Raw genomic sequence first — 5788 nt, 5'->3', positions numbered from 1 at the left:
AGAAGAGAAGAGAAGAGAAGAGAAGAGAAGAGAAGAGAAGAGAAGAGGGAGCGAGAGAGAGAGAAATAAAAGATTCGATGGGCTTTGCATAACTTTTACCCTCCCCCTTCTCTCTCTTTTTCTTTCTTTCTTTCTTTCTTTCTTTCTTTCTTTCTTTCTTTCTTTCTTTCTTTCTTTCTTTCTTTCTTTCTTTCTTTCTTTCTTTCTCTCTCTCTCTTTCTTTCTCTCTTTCTCTTTCGTTCTCTCTTTCTCTCTTTCTCTCTTTCTCTCTTCCTTTATTTTCTTCATTCGTTTCTTCCCTTTCCCGGGACAAGACATATGGAATCAATTTTGAATCCTGACATTGATGGCTGGTCAGTTCCTACTGGCTCTAAAAAACAGAATCCATTTGGTTCCCTTCTCTCCAGCACCCCTTGTCACTCTGTATTATAACAGCCTTGCAACATTTTAAGTCATTATAAAGAGAAACAGCTTTCCAGATAGATACCACGGATTCGTGAGTGGGGGAGGTTTGGGGGATTTTTTATTTTTAAGGGGAATGTGAGCGCAAACTGCCCCTCCCGACACCTCCATTTCATCCCCCTCCGCTCGGTATCTCTGCTAAGGGGCCGCATCCTTGCAATACTTTAAGTTGTTTTGGAAGAGTTTCTGGTTTTCTCCACGTCAAGTCAGTTCCGTTTGAATCGAGAGAGTCCAAAAAAATCAAAGCATCTCTGGAGGAAAAAAAAAAAAAAAATCGCGTCCGAGCAAGCTGTCAGCAAGATCCACCGGGGTGCAATAAAGTAGTTTATTTTCTTCTTCATAATCTGGCTGCTTCAGTTGTGAATTCGCACCACCCTCATCCGGCTTTTCTACTTCTTCTTGAAGTTCTGGGTTGGACAGTAACGCAGGTAAGAAGTAATAAATAAATAAATAAAAGAATGATGCAGCTCTGCCTTTCCTACCTTCTCAGCTCCGACGCTGTGAGATATAATTAATCGCTCCGAAGGCTTTGACAGGCTTCTCCATCGGCCATCATGAGCTATAGCCGACTCCTGGTAACAAATTAAGACTGATGCCTCGGGAGCAGGACTGGGGAAGCTGAAGCTCAGCAAAAATTATCTCACACGGTCCATAACCGAGACCGGCCACAAACTGTTTCTTTCCAATTGCGTGTTTACCCGTGAAGTTTGTCCGGGACACGTTTGTTAAAATTTTAGCACCTCCCTCGTTTGAAAAAGAAACTACAAAAAGCCCATTGGAAAAGCGGGGTGTTAAGCTCAAGAATGTATCTGATGGTGATTTATGGCCCCACAGAGGTTTTTGTTTACTTGAAGCAAACCCTAATTACAACAGCTTCTAATAAATAAATAAATAAATAATCCCAAGCTCTGTGCATGTCCATAGTGGGGTTTCCCTCCCCAGGTCTGGTTGTAGGGGCCAGATGTGACCACCAAACGTCTGGTTAGTTGAGCTGCTCGTCCTTTTAGCCGTCCAGTGCATTGGAGCGAAATGGGTAAGAGACTCAAACATTTGTCATAGAAGTGGTGGCTATTCGGGGAGTCCGACCTACTCGGGGAGCCCGAAAATATCAGGCTTGTAAAAAGAGGCAAAGTTTGTTTTGGTATGGGGAGAGAGGTGTCCTCGAAAATGGTTCATTCCGCTCAAATGCAATTTCTGTGATTGAGAGGGAAATGTTGGGGAGGGCGAATTTTCGCGTGGGAATATTGAGTGTAGTGGTCTGCAGACTTGTGCTGTTCGTTTCTGGCTCAAAAATCCTTCTCCCCACACACGCTCTTCCCCCACGCCGTGAGCTCCCGATTTCATTTCAAGAGTGAGACAATAAAATCGGTTGCATGGGGAGGGAGGACGGGAGGTGGAAGAGAGAGGGAAAAATCGAATTAAACGCGGAAAGTTTTCTAAATATATATGTGTGTGTGCTCTGTGTTCTCCTTTGGCTCCTTTCCCTTTAGAACAAGATAATAACTCAGTGCCCTAGACAAGCTGCCAGTTCTAAAAATGTCCTCATACATTGTGAAACTGGAAAAGTTTTGAGTCAGTGTCTAATATTTCCCGAGGCAAACTGGTATATTGGCAGAAAGCATGAGCTTGGATACACAAGCTTTTATTTATTTATTTATTTATTTTCTTTTATTTTATTTTATTTTCCCTGAAAATTGCTTTGCATTAAATTTCCTCAGCTTCAGAATTATCTTTACTCGCCTCCAGCTAAACTTGATTTTATTTATTTATTTATTTATTACCAAGCGCTTGATCTGTTGGCGAATGAAATCTGAGGAGAAACCGCAGGCCCTAAGTGGCCGTAATTTAATTGATTTTATCATAAATCATCAACTTCATGAAGAAGCAAAGTTTTCATTGAAGTAAATTGATATTAATGGACACTTTCTGAAATCTAGCCATATAGATCCGTATGTTGTTGGTGCTCCCACTTCTCTCTCCTCTTCTGGGACAGGAGATTTGGGAGGGGGAGTATTTTTCCACACTTCTATCTTTCTTTTCTCTCACTCTCCCTAAAAACGACTTATTGCACCGTGGGTGATCTGATCCCTGGCGTGGCGAGGTGGGGGGGAACTGAAAGCTCAGTTCCTCTTTGTGGCATTTTACAGCAAGGGCGAAATCCGGGAGCACCGAAATGAGGCTCTTCTGGCTGGATGAGCATCGAGCAGCTGAGTTTCTTCGGGTTGTTCCCTTAGCTAGGTTGTCTACTCCGCCCAGGGGCTTGAGGGCGTCGGGATGTGATATTTCTGGAAAAATCACGTGCGTTGCAGTGAGGTGCATCCCGGCTGGGCCAGCCTTGCTCGCATCCGTGTTAAAAATAGAAATAGGATTTAAAACCTCCTCTTCCATCTGCCTGTCCTCTGCTGTGTTAAACACTGTCGTTCCCAAAGCTTTCCCTCCTAATTAAAAATTAACTAAGAACCCAGGAAAGAGGGGAGCCCTTTGACATGGTGATGAGTTTGACAGACAAAATACCCGTACAGTAAGAGAGGAGTTTAGCAAAGGGCAGTGGCTCTGCTCTGTACCCATTGGTGGCCGTCTGTGGAGCGATTGCAGAGATGTACACTGAGGGGAAAATGCGGTACTCGGTGGTATCCTTATGGTTCCCTACAGAAGATAAATATTCGGTGGAAACACCCCTAAAAACAGTGAAATATAATTTCTTAACAGCTCTTCTTTGTCCCTCTCCTGAGACTCCCTGCTCAAAAATTGTTAGTCTTTGTGAATTATCACTTGGAAGCAGATAAAATGGAGCTTATTTCTTCTCCCAGGTTCCTTCTCCTCCTTGCTCAGACCGTCTTCCAGCGACAGCCAGATCCCGGATTCAGGCGAGTACCACTGCAAAAATAACCAATTTTCTTCCTTTTCTCACAGAAGCAACCACAGTGGTAGCGTGGGTGCCTGTCTCTCCTGGGAGGTGAAGGAAGGGCAGTGGGAGAAAAGCTTTGAATCCTCAAATCCTCATTCTTTCTTTCGCGGGGGGGGACGGGACGGGACGGGACGGACACGGACACGACAGCCTAGACGAGGGGCGAGGAGCCCGTCCCCAAGTTCTCCAAGCGCTGCCCCGCCGCCGGCAAGGCAGAGAAGCCCCCTCCGCTTCTCCTGTACACTAACCCCGATTGTTTCCCCTCTGTCACCGTCGCCTTCGCCGTTTGCCTGGACGCCGAGGCTTTGGAAGCGGTGGTTATTGCGGTCGCTTTCCTCGTTAGTGTTTGTTCGTCTCCTTCGCCTTCAGGACAAAAGATTAAAAGTGGGGCGTGTGTGTGTGTAGAATTAAAGAGAGAGAGAGAGAGAGAGAGAGAGAAGAACGAGCAGCTGGAGCTCCCCAAACCCAGGCCAGCTCCAGCTGCGGCGGCAGGGAGCAAGGGGCATCGGCTGCCTGGGAAGTTTGGGAAATTTGCTGATGGGGGAATTTGTGCGACTGAAGGGAGAGCCGGTCATTTACCAGTTCTGTATAAAATAGGGAAAAGACGTGTCCCAGTCACGTGAGCACGTAATTCAAGCCATTATTTTGGCATTTGGAGTGGGGGTGGAGAAGAAAAGCGGGGATGGTGATTCCCAGCCCGCCTGCGGTGAGCGGCTCCCCAGACACCCATGTGCACCCGCTGGAACCGCAAGCCTGCTTGTCTCGCTCACCCCAAACTTGCCCCAAACCCACCCCGTCCCGACTCCGCCGCATGTTTTGGCGAAGGGGCGGGAGAGGGGTGGTGCGGGGGAAGCGAGAGGCTGCAGGGGGGCTGCGGGGTTCCTGGGGGAGCGATAGACTGCGGGGCTGCCGGGGGTGCGGGGGTGCCGGGCACCCACCCCGCAGCAGCCTGGGAGCGGCGCGGGGCCGGGCGTTGGTTTGTGCGTCGGTTTGTTTTGTTGTTTTTTGGAGGCAATTCAAAAGCACTTCCGCTGAGCGATCGTTAACCTGGTGAGTTATTGCTCCTCTAAGCAAAGGTCACGGGGAGAAAAAGGTCTAATCTGTCAAGGAAAAAACACTGCTCACTCAGGTTGATTTTGATTTCTTATCCGGGCTGGCTTCTGTTTGGGGTTTCAGGAGGTCCTGGACCTTCCGTAACTCTCCCTTCCCTCGGGCTCTCTGTTTGAGGAATTGGAGCGAGGAAACCCAGACTCCTTTACACCAAAAGAAAAAGGACCGAGGGAGGCTGAGCAGCCCCCGGGGAGGCGGTGGGTGCCGCGGGGGCCTCCACTCTGCCCCGGTGAGGGCCGAGCAGGGGCTGGGTGGGATCCGCACCGCCTCTGAGAGAGAAATTAATGCAAAGCAGATAGAGCAAAGCCCCCAGTCAAAACAAAGTACACCGGGGAAAAAACTCGCTCCATCCATTGCTTTTCTGCCTTTACTGCAAGGGAATAAATTTAAAACAAACAGCTCCCCGCCCCCCGGAGCCGTTATTTACGCCAAATCCTTTTTGTTTGTTTGTTTGTTTCTCTTTTCTCCTCCTCCCTCCTGCAACCACTCCAAATAAACGCGATTTTCCTCTTTTCTCCACCTCCTCTCGGTCTGCCCACTTCTCCTGGGCCCGGCGTGGGAGGAATTTGCCGAGACTCAGATTTCGTTTGCTTAGTTCACAACACAGAAGAGGTGTTTATTTTATTTTTCTTTTCCCTTTTTACAAATCTCTGTGTGTACTCTTCAGAGAGAACTGAAAAGCCCCAGTTAACTGGGGAAAGTTGTGATGTAAGTGGAATATTGCCAAAGCTGTGTGTTAAAGTGTGCGCTCATGTAATAATAATACTAATAACAATACAGCTATGGGCCGCCGACTAGAGAAGGTCACGAGCATCCGCGGGTGATTTATGGACTCGGGGATGTTGTCACAAGCAGAGTAGGGGTGTGAGGGGAACATTTTTATTTGAGATTAATAACATCAACATACAGAACGGAAACGGGATTATTAAAGCGACTGAATGTTTCCCAAAACGGAAATATTTTTAAATGAGATTGCTTTTTCTTTCTTCCCTTCTCTTCCCTCTTTGAGTCCTTCCTGCGAAAGTGGCGGCGGTAAATCTCGGTGTGGCTTTAAAAACGTTACGGCTTGATATCGTTAATTCTGATACCAAATCTCTGCTGCGCGAGCAGTGTCCTCATACACCATAAAGCATTCCCCCCCCCCCCCCCCCCCCCCCCGCTTCGTGGCGATCCTCCGACCAAACTGGAGTGCACGAAAGAACAGAGCCCCCGGCCCCCTTCCTAATCTCTAGTCCTTGAGGAAAGCGGCCTCGTGCTTTCCGCGATGTTTTCCTGTCTTGGACCCGGAGCTAATTAACCGCCTGTGCT

Source organism: Oxyura jamaicensis (genome assembly GCF_011077185.1).
Source record: "Oxyura jamaicensis isolate SHBP4307 breed ruddy duck chromosome 27 unlocalized genomic scaffold, BPBGC_Ojam_1.0 oxy27_random_OJ101769, whole genome shotgun sequence".
Lineage (NCBI taxonomy): Eukaryota > Metazoa > Chordata > Aves > Anseriformes > Anatidae > Oxyura > Oxyura jamaicensis.
This window is presented reverse-complemented; position numbering follows the sequence as displayed.